General features: G+C 41.9%; 1 protein-coding gene across 1 annotated transcript in view; it reads left to right on the forward strand.

Annotated features, from left to right (window-relative positions):
• The window catches only part of CNNM2 (cyclin and CBS domain divalent metal cation transport mediator 2), a 124521-nt gene that overhangs the window by 21586 nt on the left and 83149 nt on the right, over positions 1–19786 (forward strand). The window lies entirely within an intron of this gene.

Below are 19786 nucleotides of genomic sequence, written 5' to 3' on the forward strand. Positions count from 1 at the left end.
AGGGTATGGCAGGAAAAGAGGCTAGAGCCTGAAAAAACTTTGAGAGTGTGGCTCTAGGGAAGGTCTGTTTAACACTTTTGAGTTGGCTGAAAAGGCTGAGAACTGCAGGCGGTACTTTGATTCATACTATTTTTACAAATTTTCTGTAATTATTTTTAAAAAATACTTTGAGGAAATCGCTCTGCCATAATTCTAAGTAGAAGAATAAATTTGTAAGGGCCTGGAGACTGAACCGAAGGACTTGGCTCAGAAGCAAGGGCAAACATAATTTTGAGTCTGACGACCCTCTGTTGGCTCATAATTTCTTCAGATGGCATGATCTCTGCTTGAAGAACCCTTTGTCTAAAAACAACAGCAACAAAACCCAAACAAACAAAACTTCTGAAATATTGTGTATGGGCTGAAATTCACTGCATTACTGGGCTGTGTACAGAAGGCATAGCAATATTCTGTGAAATATCTGAGGTCCTTTTAAATGTAGAGCAAATTGGCCACTTGCTGATGTTTCATGTCAGGCTGAGGTGGTGGGAAATCGATCAGGGATGATGTTTGTCTGTTCTGATGTAAACGCAAAGTTTGCATAATGTTTTGGTTTTCTTTATCTGGCTTGAGTTTGACTGTCAAAAGAGTGGTTTTACTGATAAAAATTGCATGTCCCCTTAGACACTGTGTGCCCTAGCTGGGAGTGATGTGTAGAGAAGCCACAGGTGACTTTTAACTGAAGCAGTACCGTAAAACAACGTTGGGAAAGTATGAGTCTCAGGATAGTTGTGGATCAAAACATCCTTGGCTGTGTTTAGAGTATGGTGTACACAGTGTTACACTGCTGCATCCTTGGTAGCATGGATGTGATTGTGTCAATAGATGGGGCTCAGGGACATTTAACAGATATATAAGGATCTGTTGGCTGAAGAATTTCTCTTCCACATGTGTGTAGTCATTTCCTCTCTCCCCACCCATAGCTGTTACATCAGTGACAGTCAGTCACTTCTGTAGAGCCAGAAGGACTTCAGATGAGAATGTGAAATCCTCACAGGTAGAGGAGGAGTTCATGTGGCTATCAAGGGTTGTACTTGTGACCCCCCCCTCCTTCTGTGCTGGGAACCTGCAGTCTGTCCCAGGACATTGGCTTCCCACTGGTTTTCTTTGTGTCCAGTAATACTCATTGCACAGTTGGAGTTTTGTGTGGAACACTTGTGTCTATAAAACTGTTCTACCTAAACTCAACTTTCTGCTGGCTATTTATTCACAGACCCCCCTAAAGGAGGATGTGGTTACTGTTCCTCAGGGCTAGAACTGTTTTCTGTCTGGACAGTTTGGAGGCTTCATGGCTTCCCATCACAGAATGGAAGCCCAAGCAAATAATTCCAAATTCTTTGAAAAATGTGGAATAGATAACACTTAGCTGCTCTTCACATGGACTGGGGATCAGAAACAGCATCAATAGGTGCATGGCTGCAAAGATAACTGTACAAAGCTATAGGACTGGGAGCCAGGAATTCTCATCATAAAATACTGATCATTTTCCTTATGGAAGAGGAAACTGAGGTAATGTCTTGTTACTGTAGAGTCTCCTTGCTGCAGTTTAACTAAAGAACAGGCCACTGCCAAGCCACGGAATGGAATTAGAGGGATGTAATATCCCACAGTGGCAACCACTGAACTGACTGGTGAGATGTGACAAGATGTGACATTAAGTAAACTGAACCAGCGTAACACTTCTTGCTTGTCCTTGTAACTGGGAAAATGTGTGGCAAAATTTTCAGTCTGTCAAACAAACTAGTTCTTTAAATACACCCCCACCCCCCCACTTTCTGGGTGGCACTGCAATGAGTGACTTTGCTAGCTAGCCTGCAAGTCAGCTTCTTCTGTTGTGGTTTTTTTTTTTCCCCTAAAAATGTTTCTTCCCTAATACTTTCAATTAGGGGTTTTTTTGTTTGTTTGTTTTTTGTTTTTAAAAAAATCTTTGATATCCCAAACCTATATTTTGTGTGTTAGCCTTGGGGATGATTTTCCTGTTGGATGTAAGATGGTCTAGGTATCACCTGTAGGGTCTTTACTTTTAAGAAAGATCCTATTTTTAAGGTAGATGTTTTGCAAGAGACAAGGGAGAGCTGCGTTTTCAGAGCAGTTAAGTCCCAATGGTGTGTTTAATTGTTTTCTTCTAGCAGATTTTTTTTCTGAAAAGGTGATTGAATAAAAATGCCCAAGAACAGTGGTGTTCATTCTGCGTTGTATTTGACTTCAACCGAAGTGAGTGGAGGGGGTTAGTTCCTGAAGGGTTGCCTTTAAATGGCAAATAGCATGGCTGTTCTTACTTTGCTGTGGTCCCATGTTTCCCCTCTAAGGGAAGGGAGTGACTGATGCTTTTTAGAGTTGCAGGGGATGTGAGAAGGCATGCTGAAAGACGCTGTAAGAAGCTGGCAAAAGAGCAGTTCAGCAGTGGGGTTTTAGCTCTTGCATTGCCAGCTGTTAAGTAAAGCACCTGCAGCTCTTACTCCCCGATAAAGGAAATAGTTAATATTAAGCAGAGAAGACTGTGTTGAGAATTACAGCATTAAAAAAGAGATCACCTTGCTTTGCTTACTGTATTAGGCAAGCTGTGTGGAGGGAGAAGCTGACTCGTGCCAACCTGCATTACAGGCTGCTTTGGGTAGAGCAGTCGGAAAACTGTGTCACTTCAGCCCAAGAGAGCTGTAGAAACAGAAGTGTGGTAATATATTAAAATTACATCAAAGGCTCTGGGAGATTTTAATGAAATCAGTCCCATATTTATTTTCATGGTTAGGAGCAGAAATAACTGAATAATGGAATGGAAATATTCTGGAATGAGGACATGTAACAGCCAAGACTGTCTCTAAGCTGGTCAAAGGCTCTGTTAACTCCAGGCTGGCTGCTTCAATTTAGGGTATTGAGAGGTTACAGATAGGGGGTTTAGGCAGAGCAGAGACCCGGTGAAGGTCCCAAAAATGTGGAAATCGGGTGAGCATGGCAGAGCACTCCTTGCCTTAGCTCTTCGCACCAGCAGCAGGGCCAAGTCAGCATTGCTTTGGGCTGTACCCTCTTTTTCCTGTTATAATTCCCTGTTAGTCTGGACATTGAGTGGAAGTGGGCTGGAGCTGCTTCTGAGGGTGATGGGGCCCCAGCTCCCTCTGCCAGGCTGCTGCTGCAGTGGCTTGCCCCAGCTCACCTCAGCAGGACCTTGCCTTTCCCCAGCTCAGGTTTTTCTTTGCAGACAGCCAGGTACGGCAGTGGGGTAGGCTGCCAGTTGTTTCAAGGCTTAACATTTTTAAGGGTGCCCCATATTGCAGGGGAAGTAGTGTTTTCTTTGTAGCCCCCAGAGAGTGTCAGGGACCAGCATCAGCTCACCATCCCCTCCTGTCTTCCTTCCTCTCCCTGAGCTCTTCCCATCTGACAGCAAAGCTCTGAGCATTTTCATACACACATGCCTGTGGCACGTTGAGGGTGCTGCAGGAGGTCTGTCACTGAGCTGAGGGTGTAGAGTTGTATATGCCTATGTCAGCAAGCTGTTCATAATGGTTGGGTTTGAGAAGGCTTCTGCATATTCCTTCTCATTTCTGTGCTCTCATGGGGCCATGTATGCCATTGCTAGTGCTGCACACACTCTGTAGTTGTGCAAGCAGGATCCTAAATATTTTCCTCAGGTTTTGCTGAAGGAAAGAGATATTTTTTAAAATGGCATGCATTTGTTTTATTTGCTTTGCCTAAAATGAAGGGAAATGTTATTCTGCTGGTCAGAGATCTGTTGAAAGCAGGGCTGCTGTGTCTGTGTGGCTGTGATAGAGATGAACGTATCTGATCTGGCAATCTGCGTGCTGCAACTGTTAGGTTACTCTGTACCTTATGGAGATCATCTTTGAACGGTATTTCAGAGCCAGGGAAGGCTTTAGGCACTGCAGTTTGGGCCCTGCTCCTGTAGATTTGGGGAAATGCATCAGCTCCTGTTGGACTGGATGGTGGATAGGTCCCAAAAGGGGCAGGGAAGCCATGGACTGAATCAGCAATGAATGCATTTGGCAATATGTTTGCACCTCCAAAATAAGTATTGAGACAGTGGTGGCTTGCAAAGATGTAGATGGTAGGCTAGAGCAGTGTAGTCTGTTCATATTTGGAAGCAAGATGAGGGATATGAGAAATAAAGACCTTTGAAAGTGGGAACCAGTTCTCCTTTCCCAGGTGACTAAGCCAGGAAGTCTTCAGTAAGATTACTTCTTAAGAATTTTTAAGGTCCATTTAGAGGGGAAAAAAAAAGTAGTTCAGTACTTTTTCTAGCATCATATTATTGCCATTCTACTGATTTTTAGACTTGAACCTTTACAGTACTTGAAAAACTAAATCTTTTTTCATGTACTTATCAGTAGTTAACATCATTCTTGGAAAATTTACTTTGTTTTCTTGCCACAATCTCAAATGCTTTCCCTCTTGCCTTCAGCTACCTAGCATCTGCAATACTAATATTTGTGTTTTCTTCAGATATTTGGAAATTCAGGAGAGGCACAGGAGAGTTGTGTGTAGTGAAAAGTCCTTTTATAAATGAATAAAGAAGTTGCACTTAATCCTTAAGAACTTTATTTTTCTAGATGCCAAGAAGATACATATATCTTAATGTAGGGGGACAGAGGTCAGCACAGCTTTTCAACAAGTTAAACAGTCAAAGAGAATGCAAAAACTTGTCTTTATCCTTGCTTAGGTCAAAGGAGAAAGTATAAATCATTTTTTTTGTTTTTGTTCTCCTCCCTCCCTTTTGTTCAAGTTTAATCTTGAATAGGTGAATTCTAAAAGCCATGGAAAGAAATCCTATTTCTCTTAAACTAGCTATTCAGGGAAGAATGCTATTCTTCTTTCAACAGGCAAATAGCTTGGAAAATTAAGTTAACCAGTACTATCTGTATTATTCCATGATTGAAACTGGCAAACAGGAATCCTTTAGGCTCATGAAGGTGGCATCTACAAAAGTCTTCACTTTATGAAGAATTCTTTCTCCCCCAGTTGTTTAACTTCTGGTAAAACTACCTAGACTTACACAAAACCTGGGATCACTGCACAAGCTTTTTGACTTGGGAACATCTTACAGTGTGGGGGGACTGTTCTTGTGGGGACAAGACTGCTCAGTGTGTCTGGAGCCTGCATTTCAGTTCTGTATCTCCAAACTGCTCTGTGGTCCTGGGCTCCCAGTCATTCTGTCACCAAATTTTATTGCAGGGTTTCACTTCCCAAAAAGTAATCCTGGGTGTGTGACAGAAGAGGGCACAGCCCAGGCTCTTCTCAGCATCGCCAGAGCATGTCCTCAGAGTCAGGCTCTGGGAGAGGTGGGATGGGGATGTCCTTGCCTCCCAGTGTAACCTTGATTGTCTGCATCCTCCGTAACTTCATGAGAGAAAACTTGTAACTTAAGGTTTGGCCACCTTTAAGGTCTCAGTGGACTTAATCTTGTGTGTCTGATACTGGTACTTTCTTTATGCATATTGCATGGTAGGAGGACATGAGACAATTCCCTGACCTCTTTCTCATACAAGAAGTGATATCTCATGTTGCCCTTGCTATGCTTTACAAGGGCTAACATTATACTCTGAATTGTATTCTGCTGGGTCTTACTGAGCTGCATCTCTGTATTGTCTAGTGAAAGGCCTGTGATACCTGCCTGCTGCCCGTGGTAAGTCACTTATACCAATGTAAGAAGAATAAGCAGACACTCTGACAGAGAATGAGTAAGGATGGGTAGGGTGGAAGCTCTCTGAAATGTTACTTAGTTCCAAATACCGATTTAGGTACCCAATTCCCATGGAGTTTGAAGAGAGCAGTGCATCCAGAAGTGGGTTTGCTACTAAGATGTTTTTGTGGAGTGGTGTTAACACAGGTCCTGGACTTGTACCTAGTCACAGAAGAGAATTTTCTCTGGGGACTGGATTGTCCTTACTTTGTCCTCTTCAAATGCAAACAGCTAGACATCATAGTCTGACCCCAAAATGTTACTTTAATCTGTTTTATGTCAGAGAGGAGATGTTTTTTGATTTCCGAAATGCTTTAATTGTCATCTATATTGTCTTTTCATGGCTTAAATTGTACACTTAAACATATGACTACCAAAGACTGAGTCTCTGGGCTCTTTAAAGTAGAGCATGAAGGTTTTCTTCATGCTGAAAATGCAGTGTTACACTTTGATACAGGATAATAAAATGTGACTGCCTGAGATGAGCAGTTGCTTCATAGTGCATGACAGAGCAAATCAATTTTCCTCCCATTGCTTTTCCTCTTGGGAGATAACATGCTAAAATAGTCAGTACACTGTACTGTAAAGCTTCAGGGTTAGACAAATTGTGCACTGAGGTTAGTGGGGTTTTTTTCTCCCTCCCCACCCCCTGGTGTAAATAATTTTGCCTTTGGAAGTCATAGGATTTCAGATGTCTGAAAAATATGTTGTGAGTTTACTTCTTCACTAAAAGATTTGTAGTGGGGTTTTTAAAATCCTGTCATCCCAGACACTTTTTTTAATTTGGCAAGCAAATAAGAAATGTGGCTGTCTTAAAAGGTTTAAGGTGTTTGTGGAGGTTTGGCTCAGCTATGTATGTTCTGTTCATAGAGAATCTTGCATGGAAAATACAAGTCTTCCTCTTATTTTCTATCATTTAACAGTGCAGAATTGTACTGTTAGATGAATTATTAAAACTGTTCTCATGAATTGCCAAGCATACCATCCTTCAAGGAGAAGGAAATGAGGTACAAATCATTTTAATCTGTCAAATTTTGGGTTGTGGAAAGCGTAATGTAATGTAACAAGTCACCGTGAATTGTAAACAGAGGTAATACGAGTATAGAAGCAATCAGTGCACATTTAAGAAACCAGGAAATGTCGTCGTGAGTATTGTGAATGTGTCGGACTATGGAGACCAGGGTTTTGACAAGTGACACTTTTTGGTTGTTTGTGGTAGTCCAACATACAGTAAAGGTACTCGATTTTTAAGAAGTGCTTAGTACTTGGAAGACTGGCTCTCTGTGAGGGGTCAGTTTGAACAACCAGGATAGCATCTGAAAAATATGAGCCACAGTACTAGAATGGACATTCTGGAAATTTTGGAAATTAATTTGGCCAGTGGTACAGCTACCTGTCTGTGTAACTCACAGAATCACAGAATCGTCTAGGTTGGAAGAGACCTTGAAGATCATGCAGTCCAACCATCAACCCAACATTGACAGTTCCCAACTACACCATGCCCCTCAGTGCTAAGTTGACCCTACTCTTAAACACCTCCAGGGATGGGGACTCCACCACCTCCCTGGGCAGCCCATTCCAACGCTCAACAACCCGTTCTGGAAAGAAATGCTTCCTAATATCTAGTGTAAACCTTCCTTGGCACAACTTGAGGCCATTACCTCTTGTCCTACCGCTTATTACTTGGTTAAAGAGACTCATCCCCAGCTCTCTGCAACCTCCTCTCAGGTAGCTGTAGAGGGCGATGAGGTCTCCCCTCAGCCACCCACTCCTCATAAGACATATGCTCTAGACCCTTCACCAACTTCATTGCCCTTCTTTGGACACGCTCAAATAATTCAACTCTGGGTTTTTTGGGTGTTGTGTGGTGGTTTTGTGGTTTTCTTTTTTTCTTTTTTTTTTTTTTCCCCTTCCCAAAATAGCCCTGGTGCTGCTGTTTAAAAAAGATAAAATAAGAAATCCTCCTCACAAACAACTTTTTGCTTTACCTGTGGTGGATAACAGTTTGACTGCAGTACAAAGTTACAGAAATGTCCTGAAGTTCTCAGGAAAAAAAGCATGATCAAGAATATTATTGTCTAAAAGCTTGAGTTATGAGAAGGTAGGAGCTAAATTGGACAGTAACTGTCACATAGCTACTCATAAAAGCTTCTAATTACTAGTAGTTTCTTTAGATGTCCAGAATGCCCCTGTTTATGCCTGCAGATGTCTGATTTGTAATACTGAAGTTACAACAAAGTGTGTCACAGATGTTGGTACCTTTAAGTAACACATTTAAGGCATAGTCTTGGATTCCTCTAGAAGGTATTTTGCACAACAGAGGATGATTTATGAAACTGAAAATGTTGTAAAGGAAATGATGGACAAAGGCTCTTTTTTTGTTGTGTCAAGCAATCACCCTTGGCTTTAATGTACAAGTAACCAGGTTTTCAGCTGAAGGCAGACCCACTAGTGGGCTGCAAGCACAATATAGACTTGTGTTTAAGCTATGTTTAACCCATGCTGGCTCTCTGGACCTGGTAGGCTACAGGATGCTGCTGATTCTCAGGTGAAGCTCAATTTCAAAGAAGGCTGGCAGATTTTGGAAAGGCTTCAGCCTGAATGATGCATGCTTCACAAAGAAGTTAAAACCAGCTGGACTTCAGGACTAGAATCTGGTATGTTATAATGATGTATGTTGTGATATAATCAGACACACTGGAAAGGTGCAAACTGAATCATGCAGGAGTCAGAACTTGAATTGCCTTAGAAAGAATCCATTTCTTGAGGACTGCCTTGTTCTTTGGATGGTAGACTTGCTAAATGTGTTAAATGACAGTATTTCAGCTGATAGTCACACAACTTTCTTCGCAGGGGGAAGGGAGCAGGCATCACTTGGTTTTCTTGGTGCATCAGGTTTCATATAGACTTTTTTCAGGTGAAAATGAAAACATGCCTAAACATGAGATGAAAAGATGTGAAAGAATGTGACATCTATTTAGTGATTCCTGTTAAGAGCAACAGGCAGTGATGCAGCAAAGGACAAGCTCTGCTACCTCCACCAAATTGAAAACTTGAGACATCAATAGCCTTGGCTCAACAAAAAGCCTATTTAAAAGAGCCTCCACTTTCTCAGATTATTGCCAAATCTGTCTTGAGGCACCTGAAGCCAACATAACTGCTGAAATGGGCTGTAGACTCATTAGTCCATGAGTGGAAGACATGACATGCGTGTGTGTATTGTCTGTGATAATCAGATGGTGTTCTGGCCTGCTTCAGTGGTGCTTGGTCCTTCTAATCCAGTTGGAGGACCCCTGGTGGAAGGAGATCCTACTGTGACTCCCAGTACCCTGTCTGTTCAGTTAGTTTATTGAAGTAATTTTTTTTGTTGCCTTCACCAGAGGGGGACAAACACAGCATGAAGATAAAAGCTGCTCTCCATCTGTTTTCTCTGTAGTCATTAATTAGAAACTGATGAAAGACACAACTTTGGTTCAAGGCTGATTGATTCTTCTTCATAATTCAGGCATCCTGAATACAGAAATGTTACTACTGTGTAGCCAAGTAGAGCACAGAGCTGAAATGAAGATAGCTGGGTTTGCTCACACAGTGGTGGAGGATTTATACAAGTTATTTATGTGCTGTGCTTCTGGCTGCTTGTGAATGGAGGCTCTTGCAGGGATTTTGAGAGTTCATACTTTGTGTATTTGCATGCCTTAATCCTGCAAATGGCTGGTGTTGTAACTGTGTGCTTAGAGCCTTGGGTTTTCTAAGTGAATTCTACAGTTTGTTACAAATGACACTTTCTAAATCAAAATAATTTTGAATCCTGATAGTGGGGAGGAGATTAATAGACCACTGCAGTTGGTTTGGTTTGTGTCTTACTGAGATAATGTTGATAAGACTTCTACTGAGCCTTTCTGGAGTGTAAGGAAGGAATTGAGTACATGTCTTTCCCTACTGGTATGCCTTTTCTAAGTAGGGTAGCCAGTCTTTGTGTTGAGCATGTACTTTGTGTGTCTCCACAGACCAGTCATGGTGGAGATAACTTCATCATATGCTCTCAGATTACAGTGATACATTCAAGATTTTTCCATCTCTTCATAGCAACGTAGGAGGAGAAGGTAGACAGTCTATCTGGAGGATAAAGGAAACTCAGGCTTGGTGTGATGTTCTTCTGTGGTGCATCTTCTTTCAACCCTGACTCCTCTCTCACCATCTGTCTTCTACCCTTGCGCTCTGGATTTAGTTGATGAAAAGAACTTGAAGTGGAAAGAGGCAGAAGTGTGGAATTAGCCTTTGTGTCCCCACTGATGCCACTGAATTTGAGCTGTATTCTCTTCTTGTTCTTCTCTGTGGTCTGCAGAGGTATTTTTCTGTTTCTTCAGGTATTTACCACAGGGGAGCCTCTGGACTTCTGAGTTCAACTAGACAGGAAGCATGCTTTTTGCTGTTGAGTGTCAAAATTCTGCTGCAGAAGGTAGATTGGGAGAGATCAGGGGATATCCTATGAGGATGCAGACACAATCTAGTTTGATAAGCCATTATCTAAAATAGACAGAACTTGTTGTCCTGGGGAGCCTGTCTGTTTTCACAGGCTAGAGAATGGGTGCAGCTACTGAAAATGTGGGTTTTGAAGATAAGTAACTAGACTTGATACTTTCACGGGTTATGTATTTGGTCTGTTTCAGTTCCTTCACAGAGATACTCTCAACCTAGTGCTTCTTCTGGTTCTGGTACCTGAGGTACTTTATAGCAATTTCTTTGTGTCCACAAAAAATACAAAAGCAGAGCCAGGTATTCTCTGGTTTCTTTAAACTGAGAATAGTCCTTCAACAATGAAACCATTACTCTGAGTAATTGTGATCTTGCTGCTGGTTCTTGACCAGACCAGAGGCAAATATTCATCTGTGTTGCAGTAGCATGCCGCCTGCACAACACTCAGCAGCTCTTGATACACCCTTGCACAATGCGTGCTTCAGCAGGACTGTGACTTCCACCTGCCAGGTGATGCATGGATTGTTAAGTGGGAAAAGCGATTTAATGTGTTCCGATCTCTTTTGAGAGAGCTGGATGTCCAGTTGTGCAAAGCTCCATGCAGCTGCCTAGGCTTGCCAGAGGAGCATTTATGTTTGTGGCTTGCTGTGACTTACCAGACCACAAATGTCACAGGTTTAAGAAGGTCACTGAATGTACATAAGGAAGGTTTATGCATGCCAGGCTGTTCTTTTCAATAGTTTAAATGTCTGGAAATGCTGTTGTGGATTGTAATGCCAAATTGAACACAGCATTCAGTCTAGGAGATCTAATCCACTGTCTCTCACAGTTCTGCCAAACCCTCTCAGAAGTTGAGTGTAATCAGTCCAGTTGGGTAATTCATACTAGAGTTTGAGTCAGATGGGGGTTCCTCAAGATGTCTGAAAGTGTCTCTGCTTATGTTTCTTCTAATTTTTTTAAGCAGCATTAAGAGAGTCTTGGAATAAGATTCTCATCCAATTTATTCTTTCTAAGACTAGATAAGGGGGTACAGAAACTGGCACAATATCTGCACCTTTGTTATTTAGCTGTGCTGGTACTTTTAAAAGCATGCACTGGACTTTTGTTTACTTTTAAGGGCTATTCAAGCTGTCCTTTTTAAGGGCTGCCAGTGTCCAGTGTGGTACCTGGTGCTAATGGTCATCATGTCTGCTCTCTGCTGCTCCTCTTAGTGCAGAGACATAGTCTGTTGGAGCCATGGCCTGCAGAAGCACTTGCTGGTTCAGGCAGAAATCCAACTCATTTACTGTCCTTCAGGATACTTTCATAAAGGTGCTTTGCTGGGTAAGCAAAACATTTTTCTGAATAAGCACATATCCAGTAAGCACCCAAAGCCAAAATGCTAAGGATACTGTGTTGTGGCAAACAGTCCTGGAGGTCAAGGATGTCCTTCAGGTGGACATGTTCACAACTCTGAGCCTGCAGATTCAGCAACTGCAGTGAGTTCAGGTGGTTACTATGATGTGGCAGGAAAATTAAGCACAAAACCCAGACAAAACTTTTCTTGGGCTAGAATAGAAGAGCATTTTAGAGTGATTTTAAGGTGACATGAGAAAAGCTGCCTTTTCCTCTCCTTTATTTTAGTCTGTGCTGTTATTTTATCTGTGTGGTCTCAGTAGTGCAGAGGACTATCGAGGATTAGAGAAACTGTACACCAATGGTTCCTTCTTGTGTTGCTGAGAAGGAACTAAATCCTTCTAGGGTTGCTGGGCCAAGTGGCAACACTGGGAGGAGAGTGTCCTCCTCTTATTTCATGTTGGTGGCTAGCATAAGTTTAGCTGATCTTCCAGGGTGGATGAGAGACATCATCTCATGTATCATTCTGTGTCTTTTGAGTTGAGAACCCCGTGGGAATTGGGGCTTGTTACAGCAGAGAAAGACTAGTGGGAAGCTTCATTGATAGTTGATGTCACTTAGACGGCAGGGTCCATTGCTTGGCAGGAAGCATGTGTCTGACCGTTATGGTCTTCATGCTAGTGGTCATTAATTCCATTCCTTTTAAGGCAGTGGTGAGATTATCTTGATGTCTGAACCTTCTTTGGCTCCTGCTGGATAGCACTGACCTGGGTGTAGTCTGGAGCCTGTTTGTCTAAATGTAGCTATCTTCTCCTGGCAGTCCATGGAGATCCGGTGTCCATTCTTGTATTGTTTGTACTTGTCAGCTGTCTCTGTAGTTGTCAGGTTGTGTTGACACACCTTTCCTCTTTGCTATGGAGAGATCTAAGCAGCTCTGTCCTTTGGTGGCTTTATTCTCTTTGGTTGAGTAACTCCTCTGCCCTGAGATGGCCCAGTGCCTTTACCATGGTACTGTTATACCTGAATTTGAAAGAGGTGCCTCTCCCTGAACTGTTCCCTCACCTCTATTTTGAACAGGTTCCTGTTCATTCCTCTTAAGCTCTGTTGAAAGCTGCTTCTGTGTTGGATGCATTGTATTCCTTGGTTTACTTGGCTAGCTGGCCACCTAGGGATGCTTAGCTGAAATTGCCCCGTGGAGTGTGCGTCTCCTGCCCTGTGTTGGAATGAGTCTTATTTGGAAATAGATCAAGCAAGTTGTGCACATAGAGAAAGTCGAAGTTGATTTAAAGCCTGTTGTCAGGGATAACCATTTCATCTTTTCTTCTGAGCCATTGGCATTCAACTGTCCCTCTCCAAGCAGCAGTCCCTGCACAGCTCTGATATGGTCCCGTGTCCCCCTGTGTCTGTCCGTTCCCCACCCCCCCACCCCCCCCCCCCAGCTTGTGGGTCTGGTCAAAATAGTAGGAGGTCAAGTCTCAGGGTTTTGGCTGGCAGAGGTGAGAAAAACGGACACCAAAACAAGCCTGTTTGGTTAAAACTACATGCAGTGGTCCATTGAAATCGCTGTGGTACTGTAGCGTCTGTCGCTGCGAGGGGAACTCCTTTTGTTTTTTTTCTTATTTGCCAGATTGTCTCTTGGTATTTGGAATTTTTCCAGAGCTTCAGGTTATTGTGTTCTGTGTATGGTTGTGATAAGGATACCAGTTAACACTGCTTCCTTAGAAAGTGACCTCTGCAGGGTCTAAGTGAGGGTGAAAGTGCATTTTTCAAGTTTGCATCCTATCTGGTGTGTTTCTGATATAACTTAAACAACTGAGTGGCAAAGTGAAGGTTTAGAGTAGTTTGTTACTTTCACAGCAATTGATGCATGAGAAGCGTTTAGAAGTTACTATGAACTTGAGTGAAAAGCTGCTGATGTGGAAAAAGGCGCTTGTCCATCTGTAATTGCAGATATTTGGAATGCTGTTCCTTTGGGGCAACCGTTCTCCAACTGATCATTGCTAAAAATTCCTTGGTGGCTATAAAATAGTGTAACATTACAGATGCCTTGGCTAAAGTTAGGAAGAAGCCCACCTTTTAAACTGTTACCATGCTAGAAAGCAAGCCCCTTGGCAACCTGCTTTGCGAGTACTGACCCTACTGACTCTGCTGTCCTTATTTTGAAAGTTCAAAGCTGATAACATAGATGCTGACTCTGAGTTCCACAGAGATGACTCAGACATGATTTCTATAAATCATCAGATAAAATTGATATAGTGGCTATAAATAAACACAAATATATTCCACTTAAAACAGGAATTCAGGGTTTGAATCCAGTTGCTTATCTTAGTTTTGCCAATGTCCTAGGTAAGCCTAATTAGAAATGTTAATAAATATTGCAGGTTTAAATTCACCTTTAATCCTGCATACAGGATGGAATATTGAGGGGGGAAAAAAATCAAGTTGCAGGAGCTTGGGAATTACTTGGAAGACGTCTGCTTATTAGGGAGGTGAAAAATTACTATGAGAATATATAGCTTCTGTGCTGTAAACTGCATGCATTGATTTGATGATTGAAGGCATGCACTGAATTCGGGGCAGGGTAGGGAAGGGACAGTCATATGCTCAAGGGTTTTCTTGGAATTGCATGCGCAAATCATCAGCCCATCCACGGAAATCATGGGGCTTAATTCTGCCCCCAGACTTGTACAGCCAGTCTGACCTCCTGTGGTAACAAAGAAGGTGCTCTTGCTCTGCAGACTACTTTGTCTTCAACTAAAGATGTCTGAAGTATCTTTCCGCTCTAGGTTTTGTAGTTCAGTCACTCCCTTTCCATCCCCCAAATAATGCAAAGTAGTAACTCACTTTTTCTCTTTTGTCAGGGAATAAAGTACAGCATGCAACTTATGACTTAATTTTTGGTGGGTGTTGTTCAAAATCAGGCTTCTGCCAAGCAGCGTCCAACCTTTTTTTCTTACCAAATACACTGAACTCCATAGGCAGCCTTTAAGTACCGCATCAACCACTAACCATTCCTGTTATAAAATATGCTAACCAGTGAAGCTAAGCTGAAGAAAAAAACTAATGGAAATCGAATGTACTTAAGAATGAGGGATTTCTGTTGATTTGTCTTATCTGCATTGTGCTATACAAGAACAGTATCAAATCTGTAGTAATGTCACCAATTTGTCAGATTACTGATCATCTACTTCATGTGATTTCCTGCAAGCAGAGCAAGAAGTGACTGCAAGGTCACTAAAAAGCAAAGCAGTCTTATGTGATGACTTCTGCATGGTATCTATGATGTTAAGGAATGAGTTCATGTAATAATTAAGAGTTCAGAATGGAAAAGGTCTGGCAGTCAACTCTGCAGGTTAAGGGTGCATCTGCTTAACTTACAGCTTCACTATTGATAAGGGATAAGCAGGGAAAACTGACCCTCTTTAACTATTTATTCCTTCTCTTTATCCTATAAGATTTCTTTGTGGCTTCATTCCGGCCTTGTGGCAAAGTGCAACACTGCCTGCAAACTTGTATTGAGTAGAAAGGTGGAGGAGGGTAAAACCTTGGTACTCGCTCCTTAGGATGTTCTCCAAATGATTTAACAGCTTGTCTCCAGCAGCTCTTCCAAATTGCTCTGATGCTTCAGTGAGAATGTCTTCATGCTGAAGAACATGTTAAGACTTATATCTATTCGCAGCGCTTTGGAATAAGGGAAGTTTCCCTCTGTATCCAGTTTTCTGCTCTTTCAAACCACTTGGAGGGAATTATGTCAGTCATGCACATGTGCTTGTGTTTAGAACTGGGCTGGGGTCATGATCATGGCCATGTTCTGTTGGGGCAACTTGCAAATTAACCCTGCTTTGATATTGCACATCAAATAGGAAGGCATATTTTATGCCTTTTTGGACACAAGTACAGCAAATCTCACCTTTTCCAACAGGGCTGAAAATCTGCTGTGACAGAAGCCTGTCCTGTAACAGAGTAACTGTATTTCTAGCAGCTGGGAGACCAGCTCTTTTGGCCTCTCTTGTTTGGGAGCGTGGAGATGCCTTCCAGTCAGACAAAAATTCAGACTAAAATCACTAGTGTTCTTATGTCAAGATTGTGCACAAGAAAAACGAGATAATGAATCCACCCTGATGCTTCTGGACTGGTTTCACTTCTGACACATGGGTTCTAAATGCAGTTGGTGTGTCAAAATGATCTGTTGTCTTCTGCTGTGGACATCCTCATTAGCTGAAAAGTGGTTGTTAATTTTACTCTTGTGAAATTTTTGTGCTCCTGAGAAATAAAACCACTACTGCTTTTTTCACTGGATAATGAGCAACAGGCTTGTGAGGATACTTAAATGTTAAGCCTTACTCAGAAGGGAATGTAGCAATGCCATGTCTTAGGTAAAAGGTTCCACCTGCTCTTTTCCCTCCATTCCCACAAATTCCTCCTCTGATAGAGAATTAGATCTGGCCACAGTCATAGCCTGTTGCACTAGGAGGCCTTTTAGTGATAACTGACGTTGCTGTGACAATTCCTATCATGATTGTACAAGCTTATGCCGTTTTGACAACCCATCCCACAAAACACACTTAATGTGCATGTTCTGAAACACTTAAAGCAGGTACTTTCCATGAAGCAATGAGTCACAGAATTGTCTAGGTTGAAAAAGAAGATCATCCAGTCCAACCATCAACCCAACGTTAACAGTTCCCAATTGTTAATCATCTGTTCCCCACTGTTAATCATAACAATGGTTATTGATTAAAAGAAAACGAAAAGAAAATAAGTCCTAATGTTTCAGTGGACAAGATTAACTTTTGAAATGTCAGAAGTGGTTATTCTTCCAAAGGGTGGGCTTTATCGAAGTCACAGTCTACATTGTGCTTATTAAAAATAGCTCCATGACCATTCACTACTTGCATCTGTTCTGTTGTCCCTGTTGTATGTTCAAACACAACAGCTTGTTCTTGTGAATCTTGCAAAGTTATAGTTGATGTTATTTCCTGATTCCTTTTCTTCACCCACCAAACACTCAGTAGCGGCAGTGAAGTATAGATCTGACCCCTCAGGAGTACTGTTACTTTCCAGCTTGGCAATGGTTGTGTGCAAGTCAGCAGGGAAATAAAGATGACCTCTGAGATTTGATGCTAATAGAGCATTGTCCTGACCTTGTAATTCCAAATTTCAGAACAAATACCTCTAGTCAGCCTCATCGTTAATTGATGCAATTGCTGTTGGTATGATCTAGCAGTAATAATCATCTCATGATGAGCTGGAACATCTCTGCTAACATAACTGCTAATTGATAACTTGGTTAAGTAGGAGCGCTGCCACGGGGATGTGTGCTCAGTGAAGCATGTCCTGACACTGGCAGCCGTACATGGTTGATAAGAATGGTTTGCTATCCCTGTACATGAGTGCATGCTGCCATTCACTTCTCTTGGTGCCAAAATTACATAAGAGGGGAGTCCCAAGTGGGAAATGATCTTGATGCCATTGTATTTTTTCTTTGTGGATTGCCCAGTAACATAAAGACAACAGATATTAATCTCTGTAAACATAGCATTGAAACTCTTATCCATACTGATCTTTATAAACCAAATTATGTTCCAGTTGTGTGCTGAGCTTCCAACAAGGCATGCTACAGAGCTGGCTGATTTATTTGTCCCAATCACAGCCTGAGAGGAGTAGACTTCCCTAGTGTACAGGCAGCAGCTAAACTTGCACCACATACCTGGGAAATGCAGTTTCTAACTTTGTCAGATCTCTTAAGGAGAAGTCTTAGGTAATGAAGTGAAATTCTAGCTGCTTCCTGATTTAAGAGCCATGTTAGTACTTTTTTTAAAAAAAACCCAACAAAACTAAAAGATCGTTTGAGCTAGGTTTTATTGCAGGAAACTTACTGTACTATCTGCTTCTGCTGGGAGAACTTTGAGGAGTGTGAGAAACTGAGGAGAAAACTGTCCGTATGTCTTTGTTACCCTTCTCGTGCTACCAGGAAGGCCTTTCTGCCACTGCAAAATTGACTTTAACAGTCCCTTAAGCAAAAAATATAACTTGTTGCTCTCAATCTAGCTTGTCAGTTCTTCCTAGAAAAAGCAACAAGTATATATTCTGTACAGCACATCTTGGTGTGCCCTGCCTGGTGCACCGTGGGGAGACAAGCATGTCCAGCATGCCAGCTGTGTAGTGGTAGTGCTCGCTCAGCTCACTGCTGCTGCGAGCCTGACTACAGGTGATGGCTGCGCTGAAGCTCCCCAGTGTCCAAGTGAGAAACCTGGGTATGGGGGGTTTTTTGTGTTTTGTTTTTCCTGCTTTGGCTGTCTCTTTGTCTTCATTTTCATGTGTCAGGTTGGGGAGCGAGGTGCGTTTTTTTCTTTTCATCTTCATTCTCATGTGTTGTGTTGGGGAGCAGGATGTTTTATGTGGGGAAAGGAAAGGGGAAGAGGCAGAACTGTAGCTGGTTTAACAAAAAGTACCCGGAGTGTTTAAGCTTTGCTCACCATTGCACTATTTGCTGTGCCTGGTTACATTCCCACAGCTTAACTGAGACTGTAGAGCTTTTATTAGTAATTAGCTCGTTGTGGCTTTAGGGCTTTCAGACACGAGTAGTTGTTTTCATTGGGGCTATTAATTATGAATCACAAACCTGTAAACAGCTATAGCCAAGAATGTGCACGTTTGCAGATATGACTGTTTTGCTGTTCAGCCCTGGGTTAGCTCTGCACTGCCCTCATTGTTGTTGCAGAGAAGTGTATGGAAAACATGTTTTTAACCTCCTAGATGCTATTGAGTTCCTGCATAGCAGTCTGTAAAACTGTGGGAAAAACAGCCTGCTCGTTTGCTTTCTAAGCAATCTGGTTTAAATATCATGGTTTGAATGGGTTGAAGCATGAACTTTGAGAGCCCACTTTTCAAAAGGCCCTGCTTTTAAGATCATCTTATAAATGCACTTGAAAATTATATGATTTGAATCTTCTGGGGTGGGGGGAAAAAAAGTGTTTACACAGGACAGCCTTACCTTCTCAGCATCACTGGTGCTGGCTTTATTTCCAGTGTTATTTTCCTGACTTTCTGCAAGCAGCTATACATGAGTAAGAAATCAACTTAAATTTTCTTCCTATAGAAGTCGATAGTAAATCTTCCTTTTAATTTTGTGGAGCTTATTTTTTCCTATTTGATGTGGGATGAGCTTGCTCACTGCTCAAACAAACAGGATCTGTATGTACCAGGTGTCTTGGAAGGCTCCTAACAGCCTCTTGTGGCTGTTGAGATCGAGTAAGAGTGTGAATAGCAGGGACTCAGTTTAGAGAGCTAGTAGAGATGACAGGGTATCCGGCTTTCTACTGTGGAAATGGTCTCTGACCATGTGAGGTGAATAGCTCTTGACCACTGGATTCATCAACAAAAAGGAGAAAGAAAAAAAAAAAAACCCCTCTCCAAACAACCTCAAACAGGATAACTGCTTTTTATAATTCTCTGGTCATCAATTGTAAGAAAGAGCTGTTTTAATGCATGTGTTGAGTTGTTGATGTCTGACAAAAAAAGCTGCTGTTTGGGGAAGAATAGTCCTACACTTTATCTGTCCTTTCATCATGAGAAAAGCTGTTTTCCTCTCTTAGAAGACGCTGCTTGGTGTGCAGTCCGCAAGAAACTTTGTGCTAGACTTAGGTTTTGAGGGACATAAGACTAATAATTGGTGGTGTTAGGCTTGCTTTTTTTCCAAAGAGGTTCCCTCCTCCTCTCCACTTGCTTTTCTTTTGATTTTTACTGAGAACTCTCCCAGTACCTGTCTAACCACGAAAATAAAAACCACAACCTTGACAAACTAATTTTGTAGATGTAATAAAAACTGAATCATAAGTTGGCTTTTGAGAAGTAATTTTCTTGGACAAATTCTTGAAACACTTTCATTATTGCTAATTTCCTTTCTTTAAACATGTTTTGTAGTGGGATATATAGGAGGGAACACAGAAGATGTATGTTAGATAATGTGGGTTTTATTGAAGGTCTTTGTCTGCTTTAGATTTATGTAAAAGGATAGGGGAAGGTGTTTTTATCCAGTCTTCTCTTTTCCCCTTCCAAGTTAAGAAACAGATGGTCTGACCTGTGTAAGGCTTTAAGTGTTGGAATTGGCATCAGTGTCTTCTTAAGGATTATTTAAAAAAAAACAAAACCCAGGAAGCATGGTGTCTTTGCTCAGTGTGAAAGCTGGTCTGTACGAAAATAGCAGGCTCACAATATGTGACTGAGATGATTCCCCTGACC

Source organism: Athene noctua, chromosome 5 (genome assembly GCF_965140245.1).
Source record: "Athene noctua chromosome 5, bAthNoc1.hap1.1, whole genome shotgun sequence".
In the NCBI taxonomy this organism is placed as follows: Eukaryota; Metazoa; Chordata; class Aves; order Strigiformes; family Strigidae; genus Athene; species Athene noctua.